Genomic DNA, 23,535 nt, shown 5'->3' with positions numbered 1-23,535 from the left:
CTATAGAAATATCATGTGAATGCTAAGTGAAATTCAAACACTACAGCATTACATTCACAAGATGCATACAGCTGTTTGGGCTGCTATGTATAATTTGACTAATTTTTCTTCTATTTTTTTATATTTCTCTTTTAATTTTTGTTTCATATGTTAAAGCCTTGTGAGATAGCATGGTGTCTTTTATACTTGCAGTCTGCATAGTACAATTTTTTCTTGCCTATTTTGAATCTTTGTGTGTGTTTTTGTGTCAGCCTTATTCAAGGACCCAACATCTAATTGCTTTCAAAGGAAGAGGACAATTTACAGAAATGCACAACAACATGTTTGTGTGCCCTTTTTTTGGTTGCTTGTGCTTCCAACACATTCTCCCGTGCACTCAGGAAAAGTGAAGCACCTATATAGGCCAAAGTTTCTGTATGGAAAATGTTGCCTGTCTTACAGTGAAATTCCAGTGGATTTAATTTTTATGTATGCATTCATTTGCAGTAACAACAAGGAGCTGAGCTTTTCATCATATAATTTCGAAGTATTTTATATCAATGGGGGAAAAATAAATCTTGTTCACGTTTTCATTCCTGTAGGCTCCTGTGGTTGTGCAGTAATGGAACTGTCATGCAACTGCCAGAACCAGCCCTGAAATTCTGCCTATTGGTGTGTATAATGTATATTTTGTCAGGGCTAATTTGAACACTGTTGTCAATAGCATGCTATAAAAAAGCTTGTGGTAGCTGAAGCACAGGATAACTGTAGGAGGGCTGGAGTAGCACTTGCTGCTCTAAAGAGCAATCACAAATAGTTCAGAAACCAAAGAATTTGACCCCACTTTGATGTGAAAAGGGAGTGGAGAAAGAAGGACTTTAATCCCTCAAGTGTGATTCAGCATCCCTGTGTCTATGTTTAGCATAATTTGGGACTTGGCACCCTGATGTTTCTCTCTCTGTTGCAGAACTGGCTGGCTGCCAATGTCACAAAAGTCAGTGTAATCCTCCCACTGAGGAGGCACCTGCAGAGGGTCTGGGGCACAGGGTCCTGTACAGCTTCTGCTGCATCTCCTGGTGTCAGCAACCCTTCTTCCTCTCCATGTGCTAGAAAGGATTTAGAAATGTGATAACTGCCCAGGAGCTTTATAAGCCATTCCTGCCATGTCCTAAGTTAATTTGTATTAGTTCATTTACTGCATAGTCAAGTTTTTATTGAATTATTGAGCTTCTATGTGAATAAAAGTGTGTGTGTGAAGGGACATGCTGTGCTGTCAACATCCGCTGAAAGCTGGGATTTGTGATGTATGCCAGAGTCCTGGGAATTCTTCAACTGGGAATGGTTTGGAAAAGCAGCTGTTGAACAAAAAACAAAATGAAACTTCAGCATTTGTCAGCTCTTGTCTGTCAGAATTCAGAGATGGATAGTGCATTATTATTTAGAACATCAAGAGTTTCTTTTAGCAATTGATACTGTTCTGTGCTGACTGTATTCTTGTTACTATTTATTCCCTGCATTCATAGGGCTTTTTTGCAAGGTAGTGTGTGGCCTAAAATAGGAAGCTTTTCTTCAGCAATCTGCAAACTGATGAAGCAGTCAAAGAAGATGTAGAGCAATCATTTTGTAGAAAATACATTTTCAGTCTCTAGTGACAAGTAAGCATCTGTTTTTTCCTTTACATTAAAAGACATTACAAGGTGATAAGAGACATTACTTCTCCTGTAATAAAAATGCTGTTGAAAAGTACTGGTGAGCATCCTCCTAGGATCTGCTTTCTCCACGTGGCATTCAGGGATGCTACACCAACCAGTTTATTTCAAAGGCCTGCACAACACAAAACATGCAGCCAAACATACCACTAATTGATATGAAAGTGAGGATCTGTAGAGTAGAAGTTACAGTTATAGGCAGTTTTTACTGATTTTATATTGGCATTTTTTTCTGCTTAACTTTGCAAAGAAATAGCTTCTCATAATTTCTGGACAATATTTAGGGAAAAGGAGAAAAATATAATAGTTTTCTGTCCTTCTGTAGGAAAATACAGTAATATATTTTTGTTGCCCATAGTGGAAATTGTTTCTTGCAAAGCAAAGAGCATAAGTAAAACAAAAAAAACATGGAAAGGGATGTTTTCCAATAGGTTTTCAGAGTGAACAATGGAAAAAAATACTGAAATATTTATAACCAAGACTTATGTGCCTTACCTTCTGATTCTCTTTTCACTGAGGAAAAGTAGGTTTTCTTTTTTATTTAACTCAAATTCTGAAGATTCCAATTAAAATTCTTTGATCAGAAACCGTTCTACATGTATATATTTAAACTATGGGAGAAGATAAAATGCAGACTGTTGGGCATCTCTTGGATGGCCAAGAAATTGCAATTAAAAGGTATGAGAAATAATTTAGCATGTATTGGGGAAGTCTGTAAGAGCAGTTTTTATAAATTCCTATAAAACACAGGAAACTTTATATAAAATTTTATGAAGGTTCAAATTGGCAGTTAAACTAGTTAAATACTCTGCATTTAGAGCATCCAAAAAGACACTGCTGCAAAGCTTTATATTATTCCTTAGCATCCATGGATGCTTTCAGATGTTTGGTTGGATCTGTCAAGAGTGCAGTACAGTTCAGCTCCCATCTACAGTTACAATCCCAAGAGAGATTTTCAGGACAGTCCTTGGTATAAGCCGTGAGGTGAAGGAGTAAAAAAAAATTTTGAGAGTAAAGCAACTTTAGAAGAATCTTCAGATATTTTTCTTTATCAATTCCAAATCACTCATGACAAGCATAAGAAATTCTCTTTTGGGGTAGAACGAGTTCTGGATCAAGAAGCCAAAGGTGATGGCTTTAGTCAATGGTTGAATTGAACTATACAAAAGCAGCTCTAATTTACAGTTTTAGGCAGTCCACTGCCTGGAATATCTTCTACTTGAGCTCACCTAGTACCAAACCAAAGCTAAAATATCTAAGTTTGGAGTATCGGTTTCCTACCCAGGTAACAGGCTACTTAGCAGACTTCCTTATCTGAAAATAAAACCATACTTTTGAAATATCTTTGGTTTTGAAAGATGAAATTTAAGGACGCTGAAGTTGCAGGGCCAGTGACAACAGGATTCTAACTGTAAGAGTGAGAGTTCACGAAATGTTGATACTTTTCTTGGATGACATTGCATATACAGAACTGAGCTCCAGATTTTGTGATATGTCATTTAAACTGAGTGTAGTATTTTAGTCCCTTGCCATATTTTTTTGCTGGTTCCCAGCTGTCCTAAAACCTTATTTATTCAAATAGATTTAACTCTGAAAAAAAATCCAATAAAAGACATCCCAGTTTGATTATGCCATACTTTTAGCAATGAATCTCTCACTGTGTCTGTCTGAATTGTGGCAAGATTTTTCTCCTATTTGTTTTCTGCTAGACATAGCTTTCTCAGCAGTTATTTATGTGAATTTTAGAAATGTAGTTTGCTGGCTACAGGATACCATGGCCTACCAAACAATTTTCTGGTCAGGATTCTCTTGAAACCATACTGGATAGACACAGGACTTGGGCAGTTATTTCCCTCCCTCATTCTGCAAGCTATGAAAAAGAAAAAGCACAGCAGAAATCAGACTTGAGAAAAATATGGTCCACTTAGTTTGATTGTTATGGTTTCCTTAATAAAAGTTTAAAAAGCAATAAAAGAATAAGAGATTGGACCACTCAGACAAACAAGCTTTTTTCAGGAGTTTTAAATCAAAAATATATAATTATGGGAGGTAGACTAGGAAAGAAAATTAAAAACATTTCTTAAATAACTAGTCCTAAAAATAAGCAAAGAATATTAACCATCTGTACAGATATTGCAATGTTTTTCCTGTAGCAGGAACTTCCTTAATATTTTGTAAATCATTTTGATCTTCCAGAAATCCCCATCCACATAAAGTCCTCATTATCCTCCACTATCCTTCCTCCACTCTCCTCCTAATGCATGTATAACATACAGGATAAATCTCCTTGAAAAAGCTTTCATTTACTGACTCATTTACTGATCCCAAAACTCATTCTCCAACTGGAAAACATTTCAAAATCTGTGCCTTTTTTTTCCCATCATGTGAGTTATTTTTGAGAATTACTATGTAAACATGTGAAATTAATTTCTAACCTAGTAATGAGAGATCTGAAATAAAATGGAGGAAACAGTTACACTTGCAATAAAAAATGCTATCTTGGAAAAGATTTCTTCCAGCATATCAGTTGTGTAAAGCAGTCCCAGTGTGAATAATGTTTCATAACACATTGAAGAAACCCACTTAGTTTTTTGGGGAAGAACACATGTTTTGGAGTCCATTATTTGCTGGAACACAGGACATTTATAATGTTCTTTTCTAATGCTGTTTTTGGCTTTTAGCCTTATAACTGGTGCAGTTTAGCCAGATTTCATAAGCCATCCAGTCAGATCAGGCCAAGGCTTATGGGAGGCATGGAAGTTCACCAGGTATGGTTCAGCCAGTTATGAGGCACAGGTCAGCATTGACACAAACAGAATGTAAGTTTGAAAGGGGTGTAAACAGAGATAAGTTTGTCTTTTGGTAGTCTTTAAAGGCATATCATAACTTCCTTTAAAGTTGTTTTGTTTTATATAACCTTTGATTTTGAATCTTAGCCTTGATATCCAATCTAATTTACAATACAATCTATTATACAATATCCATCTAATATACAATATCCATCTATATACATCTAATGTATGTGTGCTTCTGAAAGAAAAAAGCAAACAATAAATCAAATCTTGAATTTGCACATCATATAATCCATCATCTTTGGTTTATACAAACATATGCTCCCTGCTTTCAAGGGACCACGTTGGGGAGGACAAGGTTCAAAGCACCATGCTTGAGAGAGGAAGAGTTTCCTAAGCAGTGCACATCTGTTCCTGAAGTACTTTTGTAATATGCAACCAGGAATGACCTTCTCTAAGTTTTAAAGGGAAACCTAGGACAATATGGACAGTGTTAAGATCATATATTTACTATAGGGTGTTGTATCCAGTTTGATCAGTGGAAATTTTAACAGTGATTTCAGTCAGAGCAGAATTTGGCTATTATTTTACAAAGTCATATCAAAGCCCAGATGGAAGAAGTGATTTATTTATTGGTAAAGGCTTTCTAGAAATAACTATAAAAGTAAGAGAGAACCTTGTAACATAAACATAGCATCACATAATGAAATCAACATTTATTTTTCCTAATCCTTACTCTTTGTGAGATATAAGCACTAGAAGACTTTTCAAGACTTGTTAGAGCCATAAAATATCTGTAGTAGAGGCTGGAATAGGGGCAAAGGATTCAGTTTTCTCTTTGTCAAGAAGAATCAGTAAGATCTGATCTCCTGAGAGGTAGGAGGAAGTTGGTGCAATGGAAGGATGGAAGACCTTAATGGTCTCTTCTGCAGAAGAGGAGATGCATTTACTCAGTCTGACGTTCTCCTAAGGTGGAGGTGAAGGATAGTCTGGGAGAGCTCCTTTCTTGGCAGATGCTGCAGAAGCCATTCAGTCCATGGTGACAGTGAGTAGCATGACTCCAAGGATGGGCCAAAACAGCAAACGTGTCCTCTATTAAATGGGGGCCACAGTCCACTGTTGACTTGTTTGTTTCCCCTCATTTCTTCTGACATAAGGGTAAGGTTTTTTTGGGAAGTGTGTCATTTTTTATTAGAAATTAATACTCAGTAGTGATTTATTGCTTGTTCCTTGTATTTTTTAATTCCCTTATCCTTACTAAGAGAAGAAGGCAAAGCAAAGGTAAATATTATTTTCTTAACCTGATAAAGATCAGGGAGTTCTCTGCTGTTCAAAGGGGTTTTCTTCCCTCAGGTGGGCACTCATGGTACTATGAGCAAAGTAATGGCTGTCAATGGCTGTCAACAAAACAGATGAGACAGAGGACAAAACCAGACTGGTAATTAATTGTGGTTAATTGGTATAATTCATGAGCTTGTTTCTGAAAGCAGTCACAGTATTCTGTGAGTCACAGTATTCTGCTCTCATTCCTTGTGAAGAATGAGAGCAAACTAGAAGCTAAATATTCTTTTGTTGAAGTTATTTTAGTTATTTTTTTAATCTTTCATAATACATGGACTAGAAAATATCCACTTATTATCAGAATACTAGACATTTTATGTGTACACACAAAAAAAAGTTACTGCACTACTCTGTCTTCACTCCTTCACATGTGTCATTTGCCTGGCTTGGTTTCCTCTGAGTATTACATCTGAGGGGACTGAACACTGCACATTAAAATGGCTCAGGCTTTGCTGGATCCAAGTTTCATGACTCACTGGCAATGCAGCAATGGAGTTTTAGCAGTCCATGTATGGATAGGGGGAAATATCTCACCTCCTGTCATGTACTGCAGCCACGCTGTGTGGCCCCAGTTGCAAGCACAGGAGAAGCATGACTGTTGGTACTGTGTTTACTCTTCAAACAGCTGATCTGCACCTTCTGGATGAGGTAAAAAACCCCCACAGACTAGGTGGAAGCATCCCAGAGGCTGAGCTGTGTTGTGCTGTGTGATATGATACAGATAACAGCCCCAGTCTCTCTGGACTCTCTGATCTAACATAATATACATAATGTTAATCAGGAAAGCTCTCATAGTACTTTTTTAACACTCCTAATCTCATTTTTTGTTACGTGGGCCCATTTATATCCCTAAGATCTTATCTTAGTTTTCTTCCCTGTCAGCGATGTCATCCAAAATCCTAAAATTCAGTGCATTATTTATCTTTGCCAGTGGAGAACTCTGTTTTCTATGAATTGTAGAAATGGAAAACAGATGATCAGAACTTCAGCACAGTTATTCTCCCAGTTTAAGTGTCCTGTATTTAAGGTAATACTGCTCACGTTGTCATCCTTCTCACTCTCCTCCAGTTTGGGGAAATTATAACTGTGGCCAAAAGCTCTGCAAAAAAAAGATAATGGGTATTCCATCCACTTTTCCTTTCCACCTATACTCACTCAAAAATTGTCTTCCTTTGAAGTAGTCAGGTGTAAAAGTGTTTAGTTCTGTTTAGTTTGTACTGGGGCAAAGGTGAATCTCTTCAGCAGATACTTATGCAAGACCTTAAATTTTTATGATGAAGCTAATTGTAAATCCAAATCTATATACCATTACAGTAAAAAACATGCTTGGATGTTTTTACTGTATAGGTTCAGGAGGGAGATGACTCCCTGGTAGTGTAATACATTCTCTAATGGGTTCAAGAAGTCCTGTGAGGCTCTGATCTGGCTGCATGCCCAATAGGTAGGTTTCTAACTTTCAGCTTTTAAGCCCAGCAGGCTGGCTTAATAGAAAAAATAGTAGATGGGCTTTTAGGCATGCACGTGGTAACAGCATTAGCATTTTCTGTGTCTAGAATGCCAATTCTGCCAAACCATGAAATTGTACATACTGATTTTACTGAGGAGACTTTGGTTAACTGGGCACCAAGATAAAATCATTAAAATATTCAACATGGAATATGAGCTGGCCTTTCAGAAATTGGGTGGTAAGGAAAAAAAAAGATATATTTACTACTGATGACATTTTTAGACTTAAAGGAAACATTTTTGGTTTATGTTTATTTTTAACATCAAAAAATGCCTCTATGGAAAGCTAGTTTGATCAGGGAGAACATGATAGAAGAGAAATTATTTAAATTTTAATTCAGATTGAATCCAATCCAAGTGATCAGTATCTCATTAGAAGGAATATCTGACATTTAGAGATGGTAACTCATGTGACAGGGATTGAGAATACAGTTCATTTCTCAGTGAAGTAATTTTACGTGAAGTAATACTTTCATTAATTCATTAATTTCAGAAAAGTTACAAACAGGGAAAAATTTGTGCTTGTTAGCCCAAGAGAAGCTGGTTTTCCCTGGCTTATATATATATATATATATATATATAAAAACATGAGGTTTACATCAGTGGAATGGCAGAAAAGCCCATGACATGCTAAAGGATTCATCAGTATTTAGTTTTCCAGAGAACCCTTTAATGAAAAACAAGGGTCTGCATATTGTTTAGCCTGTTTTTAAGGAAATGAGACATGGATACTGTGTACTGAGTCTTGTGCACTCACAGGTGTTTCTCTGGTAACTTTTGTGCCTGTTGTGCTGTTGTGCTGTTTTTAATTCAAGCTTGAGAATGAATGCAAATTCCCAAAATAACTGTAACAACTGACCCCAGTAAGGAGGAGTGTTAGCTCACAGTTACCTGTTGTGCTGGAAGCACACACACCTGCAGAACTGGCTGCACCTCGTTGAGGTCTTAACTGAGATATAGGGCAGGCTGTGGGGACACCTGGAGGGCGATTTACAGAGTGTGGACATCAGTCGTAGGTGCCATGGGATAGTGGGTAATTCTGAAGGGCAAGGGAAGGAGCTGGAATTCTTACTGAAGCAGGGCAGACAGGAGAAGCTGCAGGATTCATGTATCTAAGGCTTCTTCAGTCATCTGCTCATGCAGCAACTTACATTGGTCTATGAGTATTTACATAAATGCCAAGAAAATTTGTTAAGTATTTTCTGGTTTAGTATGCATAGGTGAATTGTTAAACAAGATGGAAGCAGAAGTCAGATATAAAAGAGGATTTTTGCTTGCTAGTACAGCTAGAAGTATATATTCTTGTGTCTTGTAGAGAGGTACCTTAATGAAAATATATTAACAGGACTTCACAAATAAAAATGTAGTGCTTTTAATGTATCATGCTTCTAGCATCTCTGTTCAGTGCCATGTGCAAAAAATAAAAAACTAATACCCAAATACTTTATTTCCTTTTTTCAGGTTATTTTATTGCATACCATTCAAGCACTAGTATGCTTATTCCTGCGGCTTGATACTTGTGGTAGTAGTATTTTGAAAATTACATCTGATTTTGTCAGAGAAACATATTAGTACCTTAAGGATTGCAGAATTATTAGTGCTTTTGTTTTCTAATTGGAGTTCTTAGACTAAATTATTTAGTATCCTGCTACCTGACAGAAAATTTTAGGCAATCCTTCTCCAAATGCTACTAAAATTTTTTGCTTGTTCCCAAGGAGCTGATATGATGTCCTTTCTCTTTTCATAACTAGAGCTAAATCCAGATCTGTTTTTAGTTCTTGGGCATGCATTCACTAGCTGAAAAGCCTGTAATGAAGAATTGGATCATTTGTTTAATGGGTGTTCTGCATGATAGAAACAAGGGCAGATGCAGCTCCTTGCTCTTCCCACTAAATCCAGGCCTGTGGAACATACTTTGAAGTGGTGACAGTTTTATGTTCTTTGGAGTAGAAATTAATTACTCTTTCTAAACCAGATGAATTATGGTTTAGAAGGTAATGCAGGCTACCTCTGTAAGCCCAGAAGTCAGGAATCAGAAAACTTAAGTGATGTAGAACATGTAATTTTCTGCAATATTTCATTCTATTGATTCTAGTGGTAATTAAATGTGAACCTTTTGGCAGTTCCCAGAACATTTTTATCAAATTTTACAGTGATGGATTTAAGGTCTCCATGTCCAGAGTTGAACAGGGTTGTTAGCATAATTCAGCTTGAGCTGGTTGAATGCACTTTGCTAACATTATTCTCAAGGGTAAAAGATTATTTTCCTTTTGTATACTTAGGAGAAATATGTAACAGGTCTTTGACAACCCTAAATTTGGAGGCCCTTGATAAATTGATTGAGCTTGGTTCACTCTGGCAAACCTTTTTGATCTGATGCTTTTGGTTTCAGTAAATGCTTTTATTGCAGCTATTTTTTCAAACTGTCCCATTATCTTTCAGAGCAAATACAGTAGTGACACAATACATGAAAATGAGGGAGTCAGTAAACATGTGATTTTTTCCACTTCCTAATAGATTTTGTGTGAAATATGAATGCACTTTTCAAATCTAGCCTTAACTGGGCCGGTAATTGCTCTGGTCAATGGTGAAGAACAGTATTAAATACTGGATATACCACCCTAAGCTGAAATACTCATTGAAATACCTAATTCTTTATAGATGTACACTTATAATGACCTAGTGCACAGAATGATCTCACTTGTGTGGCTGTTACTGCTTCTATGTGAATGAAACTTGTTCATAGGAGGGATTATGTGTAATTTTTTCTTGTGACCAAACCCAGATAAGAGCTATATTGTGGTTTAACCCTTGCAGGCCACTAAGCATCAGCAGACTGGTAGGGTGGGGGGTAGAATCAGAAGAGTAAAAGTGAGAATACTAGTGAGCTGAGATCAAAGCAGAAACTGTGCATGAAAGCAAAGCAACACAAGGGATTCATTCACCACTTCCCACGAGCAGGCAGGTGTTCAGCCATCCCCAGGAAAGCAGAGCTCCATCACAGGTAACAGTGACTGGAGCAGACAAACACCATCCCTCCAAACATTCTCCTCTCCCTTCTCCTTCCCTTGGCTCTATGTGCTGAGCACAGCACACATGGTCTGGGACATCCCTGTGGGCAGCTGGGGTCAGCTGTCCTGGCTGTGTCCCCTCAGATCTCCTTGGGCACCCCCAGCCTCCTCACTGGTGGGGTGGGGTGAGAGGTGGAAAAGGCCTTGACTCTGGGTGAGCTCTGCTCAGAAACAGCTGAAACACCCCTCTGTTATCATCACTGTTTTGGTCACAAATCCTGAACACAGCTCCACACCAGCTACTGTGAAAATTAACTATCCCAGCCATAATCAGCACATGCTAGAAACAGGGACACCTCAAAATATCTTATGCATCTAATGCTCAAAGTACAATGTATAAGCAAAATCTATGGCTGTCCAAACATGCTCACTGGATGGCTGAAATCCAATAACTAATAATCTAGTTTTGTCCTTCAATGAACTGGCAATTTAAAGGTACATGAATGTTACCAAAGTCAGAGCTTGAAAATACCACTTAACAATAAATAGCACAAAGTGAATTTCTTTATGCTGAGTGTAGAATAAAATTTACTAATTCATGCAACATATTTTTTACCATTTAAATATTCTCATATTTTTAGAAAAAAATATTTAATTGCCCAACTGTCAATAAATGGTATGTAGGTAGTGAGGGTAGCTATGAAATAGAGGATTTTCTTGGTTTTCTGGTGTTTCTTGAGCCTTAAAATAGTATAGAAATGAGGAGGCTTTCAGTTTAGAGTGATTCTAACTTGTTCCCAGCTAAGACATTTGGAATACTACATCTCACACCCAGAGGATGTTACAAAGAGACTTTTAATGTTTTCTAGTGCTTTAGTATGTGGTAGGATGGTAACTTACATAACTCAAGTTTATGTTATCACGTGGTTTCTGGAACAACACTAACAAAACAAGCTTGAAGATTCTCCAGAACAAAGGGTAGTTTAATCAAAAAGAAGAAACTTTGTGTCTTTGTCAAAAAGCAAGTACCTTTGGTTTTTGGTTTGTTTTTTTAAACCTCCTTTTGTATTTGTAGCAACAGAAATTCATACTTACACTTAGCTTGTCACAGGCAGATCTTTTTTGCTTTGCCAGAAGCCATTCCAGTCTTGCATAAAGAATGGCTTATGAAGGAGGTTTTGAATAGAATTTCATATTCTCCAATGGGTAACATCATTGCCTTAAAGTGATTAGTTAGAGATTTCTTAATATATGGCGGGGATCTCTTGCTGTATTGTTTGGAATAGACAATATACTCTTCAAATGCAAATAGTTATATTATTTCAATAATACTTTAATATGTTGGAAATCCTCTTAGCAACAGTACAGCTAAATTACTGGTAGAATGATAATATAAAATGAATGATTTGCTTTTGAAAGTAGAGGCAGCATTGGTGTGCTTTTTGTATAGGCTCGGTTTCTGAAGAAAGATTAAATAAGGTCCTGGTCCTGCATGATTACTTACATGAATAAAGTTTCTGATATGTAAATTTTTTCAGGATAAGAGCCTTTGTAATTTCCCAGGCAGGAGCTGCATCTGTCTCTTTGCTTTGTGATACACCTCCAGTATGACTGAACTTATAATACTCAATTTTAATTCCTTGCGAAAGCGGTGACTTAAGCTTCAGCCCTAAGTTGAAATCAGAATAAACAGGGAGCAAACATTGCAGAGGCTCTTAGCACACTGACAGTTGTTCTGTTTTGCACTGTTGAGTTTACTTGTTTCTAGCCTGGGTTTGCAATGAGCTCATCTATAGAAGGGTGAGATCTTGGATGTCCACTGCTCACTGACCTAGTTGTCCCTGTTTGCAGACCTAAACAGCTAAAAGAACAGCCTGCAGCCAGTAGAAGATGATGAGATGTTGCTGTGATTAACCAAAGCAATTTTAAAAATTGCTTAATCTCATTCTAACTTGATGGTGGCAGCTGGAAGTGTGATTTTTGATGCCTTTAGCAGCAGCTCTGCTGAAGGCAGGCAGGGGTCTGGTGCTCAGCCTGGGACTGTGCCTCTGTTACAGAGACAGAGAAATGATGAGTGATGTGAGGAGCTGTGGTTTATCTTTAGCTATAGTCTTACCTTTCTAAGCAAAATAACAGCTCCTTACAGTTAGTGATACAGTTAATACACAGGCTTTAGTGTGTGTTCCATTCTCTGGGGTACACTCACCCTTTCAGCATGCTTTGAGCTTGCAGCCTGGTGGTGTCAATACTTCTCAAGGATAATTGGAGGGGCAGATGAGTGAGGTTACAATGAATCAGCAGCACATTGGTCCAAAGACGAGTGGCATGCTAATCCTGGGGCGTACTAACCCTTACTACCTTCTCACAAATCCACTAAGAGACATTTTTACTTATTTTCTAGCAAGGTTGCCTTACTTGCACTTTGTAGGCACACAGTTTGTGGTAATTGGGAGTGGGGCTGTGGCTGACCCTCAATCCCTAATGGGCTACAGCCATGAAAAGCAGGTGAACAGCATTGAAGGTAATGAGACATGGAGTGCTGACCAATCAGCACTGACCAGTCAGGAAGGGGACCAGAAGGCACACAGGTGCAATGCATTAGCCATCAGGGGTATAAAAGGTTGGGCTGAAGCCCAAGAAGGGCAATGTTTGCAGCCCTCTGATGTGCTATGATGTTACTCTGTTGGGGCAGATGCCTGAAGCCTTCAGATGAGGTATGGTGTGACTCTGCAGGGGAAAATGCCTTCTGAAATTGTGTGGTGATGCTGTGCACTGGGGCCCTCTCAGCTCTGGCATATGCTGCGGCATATGTTGCAATAGCACTTTCTTAATTGATTCCTAGTTCTATGTCATAGTTTTTCTTCTATTTACTAATGTTAAAACTGATTTTACCTTACTCCTGTATACTGTGCCTTATATTTTCTAGCTCATACCTTTTGCCTGAGCTTGAAAAAAAGACTGAAAAAAGTGCTGCACTACACTTTGGGGTTTTTTCTGGGGTTGTCAATAAATCTGTGATTTTTTTTTTTTTCTGTTTCTATTTAATAGTTTATGAAGGAGCTTTCTCAATATTTGGCTTCTGATTACTGGAATTTTTTTTTATACCAGTGCATATCTTTCTGTGAATGTGCCTGTTTTTCAGTTGACTTTAAGCTTGCCCTTACAGCATGTGAGGTGAGTTAAGTTAGTGTCTGAGCTTAAGGAAGATTAGTATGACTTCTACACAATAGTCTCAGAAAGAGCTAAGTTATGTAACTTTTTTTACAGTTTTCGAGTTGTTTTTTTTTGGTGTATGTAGGAAAGGCCATATGTGCAGGATGAAGAAAAAAGATACTTAAAGTGATTAGGTGGAAATGCAGAGGAGGGGTGGAAAATTATTGCTAATAGTTTGACTAAAGCTACTGGAGCAATGTCTGAAGTCCTTACTGTTCTGAGTCAGAACTGAAATTTTAATATAATTTATACCTGTAGAAATGCTTTGTCTAATGGCTTGTACCAAGATCCTTTTTTAGTGTAACAAACTAGCATATTAATTTTTCAATTGAACCTTAATATCTCTAGGAAGGCAATAACTTTGTGTATCTTTCAAACTTGGAATATCTGAGCTCCTAACATGCACAAAAAACAGCACCTGTTTTTTATTAATATGGGGTTCTGTATACTGTATTCCCAGCCACTCCTAAGTAGGTCATGGAGATACTTGTATCTTTCTGATGCAAGCCAAGTAATCATCTTTGAGCTTGGTCAAGTTCTTACTTTCCCTGTGTTTCTTGTCCATGGGTGATCTTTTGCATGACATACTCCTCCTACAGTGTCATCCACGATGTATTCATATATGTGACAAGTACTACAAAAGGGCTTTTCTCTGAGTGGAGGTTAATTTATAATGGCCTTTTTTTACCACTGCTGTGCACAGCCAGTGCCTGGTGCAGAACTGATGGGTTCATCTGATTAGCAAAGTCTGAAAGTGGTGTTTTCAAGGTCTCCTTATGATTGCTTTGGCATTACTGAGTTCAGCAGTAAACTTCATCGATTGCAGCGCTCTCTTGCTTCACAATGTGATTAAGGCTGAAGAAGTGAAGATGTTCTAAAATTCTCTGTTTTTCTATAAATTTTCATTTATGGAGATTGATGCGAATCACTTCATTATCTTTTACAGCCCACTGTGAATGGGAAAAGTGGGGTAAAACTAAAAAAAAAGTATTTTGCCTGTCTTCATTATGTTATTAGCTAAAATTATCAAATCCTATTATCATGACACCTGATACAATATTGTGAATCCTTGTAAAATGAATATGATTGCTTTCCTAGGTAACTCAGTGGCTTGATTCAGGTACCAACAGATAGAAATACTTTGAGTTCAGTGCTGTTCCTCAGATATGAAGGAGGAATATATTTTGATGGCTTCCAGAGTTGTCTGTGGAAGATTCTTATTTAGACACTAGGAGTGAGTTTTGCTGGAGCATCTCCTTTCCTAGCTGTGCCTTGGTATGTGGGCAGGGGAGCTGCTGAGCTGTGAGGACTAAATTTGCTGGTGATTTCTTTAGGTTTTTTTTTCTTTTTGCATTTTACAGCAGTCAACTATAAGCTTTAGTTTAAATAAATAAATGTAAATCTTGTAACAACAAGTGCAAAGTTTGATGTACAATAAAGGGATGGTAGAAAATAATATGGAGAAGTTATAGAAAGACTATTGTTTAGTAGTGTTAGGGAGTTTCACTGAACATGATAGTAAATAGTTCTCATGCCTTTGCTTTAGAACAATACATGATTAGCCTAGGGAACTCCAATAAGAAATTGGCATTCCTAAAATGCTTGCCATTTCAGTAAACCATTCAGAACCTTGATGCTAGATTTTTTATTTTCCAACCCAGCTAATCAATTTTGTAGCAAGCATGTAAACAGTTCTATTTAGAGCTAAAAGAATGACAGAATATATTGTGTTCTTCTGATAGTGTATTCAATAACTTGTTATCTAAGCACTTCATGCTCAAGATAAATGTGTTTCTTGAAAGCCAGTTTTGAGAGTTACTAAGACTTCTTGCTGCGTATGTGTTTTCATGGTCAGGAAGTGAATAGAGAACGAAACTTAGGTATGTGAGTCTTTTTCTGTCTGGGTCTGTAAGAGTAGTTAAGATTACATATTCTCAATAGTAGTTTACAAGGCGGTAGGAATAATAAAGTTTTATAGATGGGAAATACTGTGATATTCTGTCCATGATAGCAGCAACACAAGAATTAAGCCCAGGTGTCTTAACATGGACAGTAACTGACCTATAAACAGGGAGAAAGGATGAGCCTGAAAGTACAGTCACGATCTTCTCTCAGCACAGTGAAAAGTAGTACAGTAATTTAGAGTACCAGAGAAACAGAGTAACAAGCACATCTTGACTAAGCTACCTACAGAGTAATACAGCTTTGGAGCCTGAGTGCCTGGATTTTTACGGTTCTCATAGAAGCAGCAATTGGACTTTAGATTGCTAAGATAATTCCATATCTTGTGTACTTAAATCATAGGGCTTTTGGCTATGAACACAAATTACAAGTCCTATCTGAATGAACTACAGTTACAAAAGCAAATACAGAGGTAGGAGCGAGCTGAAAAATCTTTTCCTTTTATGTAGCAAACTTCTGAAGTGAGTTCTCTGTATAATGCAGAGGTTGGAGCTGCTGTAGATTTTTGAAGCATTTGCAAGTTGCAAGTAGTGCCACTGTAATGTAGTTCCTACCTTGATCCACTGATCAGGATGTACTGTGGATGTAACTCCCAAACTCCTAAGGGAGGCAATTGAGATTTGGAGGTAGTTTGACAGCATCTACAGCATCTCCTGTGAATCAAAAAAGAGTTGGGACAAAGAAGTCATACCCAAAGTTGTGTACTTTTTTTTTTTCCTAGAAGGGCATGCCAAAATTTGATGGATGGAGACAAATCTAAGGAGGGGTCAGAAGAGTTACCACAGAGGGAAGAATTGTGTTAGAGAAAGCAGGAGTTTTGTGATAGCATGTATCTGAGCAGGCATCTCGGTGTAATTTACTTCTGGAGAGAGCTCTAGGATCAAGTGGTTCTGATGGTAATAATGTTTCTGTGGTCAGGTGTTAATAACTTGAAAAAGTAGCTACATCTTCACCAAGCCAGTTTCTAAAGGAAGCCTATAATAGCTTGTTGTGAAGTTATCAGGAAAAATAAAACCACAGGGGTTTACTCTACTTTTAATTTTAGTAGAATGTTGTGGGTATGTCCTATTTTTATACAAAGAAGTGACTTACTGGAAACCCACATATTTATGAATGCTGGAAACATCTGTTAAAAGCTGATTGTATGACAATGTTACAAAAATATGCATAACAAATTCTGAAATTGGTAACCGAAAAACTGAGGATTGAGCAAACAAGTGAAACCTGTTTTTATTCATTTCTAGATACTGGCTCTGGATCTGCAGTGAAACAGTCTACCTTATTAGAGGTTGGTGACTTTTATTTTTTCAGCTCTTACATACAATTTTAAAGTAATCTTTCTGAGAGCCAGAACCTCAGTGTCTTTGACATATTGACAAGCTGTTTTGTTGAATGTTTCTGTAGCACCAGACCCAAGGGATCTGTGTAATATAAACAAATGACGGTAATTCTTCATATTGTGGTTTGGGGGTGGTTTTGTGAAATTCCTCCTTGCATTTCTGTTTAATATACTGCTTCAGTTAATTGTAACTTAACAAACAAATCAGTGTAGATCAGACTTAAGTTTTTAGTCATCCTTAGCTAACCTGTCTGACAAATACTCCCAAAATCCCCAGTTTTACTGTTTAATTCATTCTTCTAGAGTCAAATATTTATCTGGATCTTTCATCCATTTCCAAAGTACTAAGACATGACTTTTTGTCTATGTGACAGTGTGTGGATTATATCCTGGTTCATTAATATATATTGTATAGTATGACATGAGTGTTCAATGCTAATGAGATTGCATACACTTTAGGAATTATTTCAGTCTTTGGACCTTGATTTATGGTATAACTTCTGGAGAGAGCTAACTCATCTGTTAAGCTGTTTTTATTTATGTTCTATAAAACTGATTTCTTCACTAACAAAGATGTAAGTGCAGCTTATTAGTAGTTATTTGTGATTCTTGTTGTCTGATCAGAGTTGTGGAAGTTTGGCAATGCTTTTCTATTTGGATTATGAGTATGATATCATGGCTCACTGTTTTAGTTCTGGTCCTTACACAGCTGTGCTTTGGATCTTAGTACAATTCACATTTAAGTGAAGCTTCTTATCAGCCAGATCTGCTGGAGCCATTAGAATTTCTCAAACTTGCAGCACATGCACACTGCTGCAAGCAGATGTTCATAGGGTTTCTGCCCTCTGTGCTTACAAGGGCATCATTTTTTTTCTGTAGGACAGGTATTTATGAGATAGATCTTTCATTCCTGAAACCTGTTTCCTATTTGAGATGAGATCCATGAAACTGTTTACACACTCCTTTTCTGTTTGAGGAAGAGTTTATCCACCCTAGTGGCATTGTTCCTCACACTCAATTTTCCAAGTATATATTATACTTTCCTTACCAGTAAGCCCCTAACTGGTATGACATGTGCTGTTTCTCTCTTTAATTAAAGAACTACTTTCTTTTCCTGTATAAATGAGTTCATGATCCCAGGAGCAGCTGGATAATACCTGATGCTTTTTGTCTTCATTCAAAATGGCCACAATTTCCTGCTGTTTCTAATTTATTTATGTCATCAGTAAAGATGAATCTTTTATTGTTTGCGTGGGAAAATGAAGAACAAAGATCCTTACAGCAGTGTGGAAGGTGTGAGTGCAGGAGTGTGTGCTTCCCTGTAGTGGCTGATAGCATTGCTTATCTCTGCTGGGAGAGGGCACCTGCCTGCAAGCTCATCAGGTAGTGCTGGGCATCTGTGCAGCTGCACTGAGATGCAGGTCAGGTGTAATGTAATTCAGTGCTTTTCCCCAGAGAAGGAAGCAGCTGGGAGTAAGTCACTGGTGTCCTGCACAGCTCTCTCCTGGAATGCAGAGAGGGACCAGGTCACATGGTAAGCATACAGCTCTGATCACCATCTTTAGACAGTGCCTGTCATGTAAAATGACAGAGGCTGGGCGTAGGGCAGTGCAGCTGGAATGCAACACTGCAGCCTCCCTGTTACTCTCTGACCTTATGGGATTAGCCAGTGTTGGTAGGATCTGCCAGTCATTCATGTTTTGCTCAGGTCTGGGAGAGATGCTGAGCTGCCATAGAGGAGCACTCTCTGGCAGAGCTCAGCACTGGGGCCAAGGCTGCAGGGAAGTGGCACAAAGTGCCTGTTGTGACCTCTCTTGGTGTCTGATTCAGAGACATGGTTCTGCGATAAGACCAAGCATGATGGCTCTCATGTATTTGAAGAGAAGGCTGAGAGCCAAGTCTATCATTCTTCAGGTATTCAGCAGAAGTAATGCTGATGTATTAATTACTGCGTAATAAGCTGTAGCATCTCATCTAGAAAATCTTTGATTTTCTCATCTAGAAATCTCTTTGAGGCTATGAGATAATTAAATATCCAACCATTCAAAACTAGTGCTTTTCATATATAGTTGTATGTCTGTGAAGCAGTGGAGTCTCTTCCTCATTGCAATACCTGTAAGCATGAAAGACTATCTGGTTATAACTGTTACTTCAGACTAAATACTTGTCAACAGTCTTGCTGAATTCCTTTTGGATATTTTTAAATGACCAGAAACAGGTCCAATAAGCCTTTCCCTGGAAAGGCCTTCACAGGATAGATTCTGCTTATTATGCATTACTTTCTAGAACTATGCATCTGCCTTTTATATTGGAGGCATTATTTTCAAATTACTCAAGTGTTTTAAGATGCTTTTGGTCAAGGCCTAAGCCAAGTATAAAGGCGAATCTGTTTTCCACATAGTAGATTGTTGTTCAACAGTTTGTGCCAGCCAGTACAGAGTGCAATCATTCCTCTCAAGAGAGATGAATTACTCAACTGCCTCAGCTTCTGCTGCTCCACATTCTTATCCTTGTACTGTTGGAGTGGTCTGCTCTTCTTGTGGAGCCGGCTGGCAGAAATGTAAATGTCTTGCATTATCTCCTTGATAAAAGATCTTCACCTGTGAGCTGTTTTGGATATGCACCAGCTTTCACAACAATGCAGTTAATTGTGCTTTTGTGGTTTTTTTTTGTATTTGAAAGAAAACCAACAGATTTTTTTTTTCAATAGTACTGTGTACAGCAGTATCTTACAAAACTGCTGCAAATTTGCAGAAATTGAGTTATTGGGTGATACACTGATGCATTGCAACAGGCCAGGTAATTTATCTTGCCATTTTTCTGTTGAGAAAATTTTGTTTAAGATTATAATTTACTCAGGTGTTTGACACAGTAGGGACTGTGAAAAGATTAATTATGTCCAGCTAAGATTGCCTGAATCAACTGTATTTGTGTCTTTGACTAATTTTCTTGTGAAATAGGCAGGACCATGTGCCTTCAACATTTAATTTTTTTAAAGTTTGTATTTACTACATGCATACTTCAGTATAGTTACTGCTGCAGTTTCTTAACATGCCTGAGTATTTTCCCACCTTGCTTGGGGTTAAAATGGGCATGGTATGTTACTGAAAGGCACCTCCAGAGTGCGGTTCCCCCGGCTGCAAAATCCTTTGACTTTGGCAGGACAGTATGGAAGCACTTATGTAGCCATGAGTTCAATCATTATCAAACCAGCAGCAAGTGCTGGTCAGGCATGGATACTTATACCTGGGGGTGTCCAGAGAAGTCTTTGCTAGAATGGACCACAAAAGCCAGTAGCCTTGGAGGAAACACAGTAACTGATGTAACAGAGATGATTGTATACCAGTTCCCAAAATAACCCACAAGCCCTTCATTTGCAAAAGAAAATTAAACTATATTTTGCTCAGAAGAAGCACTGTTTGCATAAACAACATAATTTATTGTAGATTAGGAGCAGAGCACTTGCAGATGCTAAAAGCATTTCCTTTGCTCATGTGTCAACACTGCACTCCCTAGGCTGAGCTGGTGGGAGGAAGATTATCCAGATATTTGTCTAACCAACCTCTGGAATTAGTGCTGGGGTCAAACACCACTCCTGTTCTTGAGGAAGGAAGCATCTGTGTCAAGCACATAGATCACAGGTCTGGTGAAATCTATTTGAATCAAGGCAAGACATAATGCAGTTTTATGTGTTGCCAGTTTTCCCAAATAAATAAAAAAAGTAATTCATGTGGATAAAAATTGAGTGTGCCAAATGGCCTTGCAGGACTTTGGCATCTTTGACATATTTCACTTTGCATCAAGAACAGTGTGTGTTATTTCATTGTGAAGAGACTAAATCTGCAAAATAGTGCTTACTTGACCTTCCAATAATTATGCAAAACAGTTGTTACTTGTAGATTTTAAGGCCCAAAAGCACTTACTAGATAGCTGCAGACCACAGAACCTTTTCTCGATATGGACATTAATTTGAAATGCATGTGGTTTTTTTTTTCAAAGATGTCTCAGTAAGATATTCCATTTGTTGATAGTTGCATTATTAAAGATGCTTATTCACTAAAAAGCAGATCAAGCAATCACAGATTAATGTTAACACTAAGGACTTTTTAAACAATAGGCTGTATAAATCCCACTCAAAACCACTGCAGATAGTATGAAATCTGTTACTGTCTGCTGGTATTTGTGGAGTATACAATTTCATCTTAGCTTTCTTTTGAATAACCCAATAGGTTAAAGTTCTTTAGGTCCTGCCTGAGGCAAGTTTGATAACTGTGACTAAATAGAAACTTTTCATTCGGTCTTAAATATTCTAAGGTGTTGATTCAAGGACTAAATGCATAATACCAGTAATGACTTCACTAACATCATGTACTGTCTTAATTATACCAAATAGAAAAGCAGAAATTACATATTCATTCTAAGAATATTTATGTATTAGTGTATAATTCTCCTATTTATCACTTCAAGGATGACTAAAACTCCACACTAAAGTGCACCTTCAGCTGATTTCCTGGTCCTTGCTGAGTTTGCTCAAGAGCCTTTTTGGGATATAGCTCTCCATTTTAAAGATAAGATTTCATGCTTATTCTTCAAAATAGTACTATTCTAAAATTGAGAAATAACAGAAGCATAGTACTTTGTAACTGAGAGCTGGACAACAATCTGATCTGAACATGAATTATAAATGACTGAGTAGTGCATACCTGATTTTGCACATGAGGTATCACCAACTGCTGAGTTACATGTGCTCTGCTAATCCTGTATCATGGCAATTTAAATAGCAGTGCTGCTAACAGCTCCTTATATTGTTTTAATGTCATTTGCATACACCTACATGTCTCTACATGTGTAAATGCATGCACACAAACAAGACAGGTTTAAATGGAATTGCTCTCTCCTGGATGATACCTGTTTTAGTCACTCCCATGGATGCAGTAGGATGGGATATCGGATTGCTCACACTGAATAAGCTTCAGAGAATCTCAATAATCTTCTTTGAAGCATTTGTTTAATAGAGAGTGTATCCTGGCTTTGAAAGTGTCTCCAAAACTTATCAGCATCTTCCTTAAAATGTGGAGCATTGAAAATGCCAGAACATCAAGATTTAAGCAATTGCTTCTGCAAATTAGATTATTACTCAATAATCTAGTGAAGCTAGAAGTAACATAGAAAAAGCTGCTGAAGTAACATAGAAAAAATCTCATATTAATGGAAATAATGGTGTGAAGACTTTAGCTTTTGGGTGTGCATCACAGAGAGGAGAGAGACCATCTGCTGTCTACTCAGTGCTGTGCTGGTGAGGAGAGCTGTGTGGGGAGCTGATGGGAAAGCAGTGAGTCTGTTTTGGCAGCAGCCAGGTGAGCTGTTCTCCCAGGAGATAAGCTGTGGGACAGATAATGGATCAGAAAAGTGGCTTCCACAGCTGGAGGTGATAGTGGTGTTAGGTGGATTGGCTGATGTTCTTGATAGACTTGAGTCTGCATCCCTGCAGAGGGCTTCTGGAGATGCAGTCACATTTTTCATCTGAGTAGTGGCAAAGGAAATCTGCTTTGCCAAAAAAAATATTGCTTGAGGTGATCTTCTATGCAGAAACAAGAGGGGTGGTGGGCTACAGGGACTTGTTTTTTACTAGGGATAACTTCATTTAGAAACTTGAGTTTGTTTCTAGAGCTCTGTCAAAAATAGGCATTTGAAGTATGAAATTGTACAAGGCGATGTATGTATACTGCTGATGTATACAAACTGATCTAGATGGCCCAAGTGCTTCCCATCTCTATTTTTCTGATGAGATTTTTTGTTTCCTTCTCCTCCTTTTCGTTTTACCCCATTTTTCTTAGATCAGTTTTCTCTTTCTGGCACTGTTTCAATCCTTCTGGAATAATTGCTTCCTGTGAAATCCAGTTCTCAACTATTTGACATTAGGAAAAAGAATTTTAGGCCACTAAACTCCCATCAGCTATTATTCTCTTCCCTTAGGCTTGCCTAAAGAAGGCAAAGACTGAAAGTATGGGCTCTTTACCCCCATGTATTCCTTACAGATCTTACCGATTCCTACCAGCCTGTTCATAACCATAACAAAAATATACCTAATACAGCAATCTTAGAACTGGTGAGTAATTTTCTTCCATAAAAAATCATAGGTGTGGAGCACTGAGGGTGACAAACTCACCAGCTACCATCTCTCTACCAGGTCTGCACAGGGAAAAGCAAAAATGGCCAGCACATTGCTTTATGGCCACAGACTTGATTGCATCTTGAAATGTTCCTTCTGCTTCACAAGAGAGTTTGAAGATGAAAATATTCTTCTAAATTAAAATGTTCTTCTGTATCCACAACATGCATTGGAGTTAATAAAGGATTTAAATTAAACAGGAATAGAAACCAAGAATGATGGTCCATGTTTCATTTCATGGTGGATAAAGAAAGTCAGCCTTATTTCTATTTCATTTATATTTTGAAGTTCAAACTCAGGTGAAAGCTGTGGCTTGTGATTGAAGTCTCTCTCCTGCTTAGGCTACTGAGCCCTGTTCACTGTTGTGGCTGCATGCATATCTTAGGTATGTTCCAGTTTTGTCTGTGTGTGCTTTTTTGTGCCTGCAACATGACTCTACAAAATTCCCATTATTGGTGTTTGCAGTGAAACTCAGTTGAGCAATACTGAACCAACTGGTCACATTCTTGTG

The 23,535-nt window shown here is 37.9% G+C and overlaps 1 protein-coding gene across 1 annotated transcript in view; it reads left to right on the top strand.

Moving 5' to 3' along the window:
• The window catches only part of CNTN1 (contactin 1), a 211,183-nt gene that overhangs the window by 41,230 nt on the left and 146,418 nt on the right, over window positions 1-23,535 (top strand). Inside the window, exon 2 of the mRNA XM_054631716.2 lies at window positions 16,758-16,801. The gene's annotated coding sequence lies outside the window, so the exon portion shown is untranslated. The remainder of the gene's footprint in view (window positions 1-16,757; window positions 16,802-23,535) is intronic.

Source organism: Agelaius phoeniceus, chromosome 5 (genome assembly GCF_051311805.1).
Source record: "Agelaius phoeniceus isolate bAgePho1 chromosome 5, bAgePho1.hap1, whole genome shotgun sequence".
NCBI lineage: Eukaryota > Metazoa > Chordata > Aves > Passeriformes > Icteridae > Agelaius > Agelaius phoeniceus.
The sequence above is the reverse complement of the archived record's forward strand: the minus strand, read 5'-3'. Positions and strand labels throughout refer to the sequence as shown.